Genomic DNA, 1,580 nt, shown 5'->3' with positions numbered 1-1,580 from the left:
TGCGGATAAACATAATCAAATAGAGGATGAACATCTCATTTTAAAATATAAAAAATCTAAAATATAATTAAAATAATTATCGAGTTCCAACAAAATAAATAATTATTATCTTTCTAAAAAAATTATATTATTAAACCAAATATAAATTACTTCGTTATTGTACATAAATTAAATTAAAAAATATTGAATTAAAAATTACACAAAAAGTGAGGAATTTAAAATAGTTAATTTGATACTAATATCGACATTTTTGTCAAATTTTTATGATATCTTCAAACATATATTTTATTTAAAAATAAAAAATTATCGCTTTCTTAAAATTACATAAAGCCAGATTATAACATCGACTGAGATAAAAAATAAAATGAAATATTAAAATTACGATGTATCTCGCTGCATTACGCGAGTACGCTTCTAGTATCTTATAAAGTATTTATCTCATGTTTTTTTGAAATATCATAAGTACTAGTAAAAAAATTATTAATACAGTACAATTTTTTAGATCCTTATATTTGAATATTATAAAACTATCTGATAATCAATTGATTAATGCATTAAAATAAATATAAACGTTGAATAGCACTTATAATAAACAAGGTATTTTATTAATTTCGTATTTTCTATTTTTGATAAGAGAAAAGATGAAACAGCCTAAGAAATTACTTCATTTTGAATGATTAAGTTCTTCAATTATTTTTTGAATAAAAAAACCAATAAATTTTCCTTTTTTAAATAAAAAAAATCATTAAACTTTTTTATTTTGATTGATTAAATTCCTGAACAATTTTTTAATAAATAAATCATTGCACTTTTAAAAATTAGTTACCTATATTCTTTTAATCCAGAAAAGTTACGTTAACCAACTAGTAAAAGTTTGATATTTTATTTTTCTTTTTTGAAATAAAACTTTAATGATATTTTCATTAAAAAATAGTCCATAAAATTAATCATTTAAAATGAAAAAGTTTAATGATTTTTTCATTTAGAAAAATAATTTAGACACAAAACCATTTAAAATAAAAAAAATTATTAGGTTTTTTACACTTTATCCAATAAACTCGTACATTATGATAGATTATACAAGTAAGGTTTTGATATTGGATCATTTATTGAGGTCCCATTATTAAGGAGAAAGGGTCAACCAATCCAAAAGGATTGGATTGGTTTGAAATTTAAGACCCTACTCACCATGACTTTGCGCTTCTTAATAATCCACACTTGCACGCAATCACATAATTTTTATTATATGTTGATGTAGATTTTCTTTCTCTTTCTAATTATATATATAAAATATAATCATCTTAATTAATTGAGATATTTATGGAAATGATGAGAATTTATTTATTATGATTTAAATATTTATTGAAAGATGACTAAAGTTCATTAATTATTATCAATACTTTATATTAGGAAACAATAAATTTTTTTATGAAATTACATATTTATCAAATTAAATGGACGGTTGAGATTGAGTTGTATTGATTGTACAAATGTAAACGATTTTATAATAAATTATCTATATATATATATATATATATATACTAGAAGTGTACTCGCGCAATGCAGCGAGCTACATCGTG

Source organism: Cynara cardunculus (genome assembly GCF_001531365.2).
Source record: "Cynara cardunculus var. scolymus isolate 2C chromosome LG 3, CcrdV1, whole genome shotgun sequence".
NCBI classification, from domain to species: domain Eukaryota; kingdom Viridiplantae; phylum Streptophyta; class Magnoliopsida; order Asterales; family Asteraceae; genus Cynara; species Cynara cardunculus.
Note: the sequence above shows the minus strand (reverse complement) of the source record.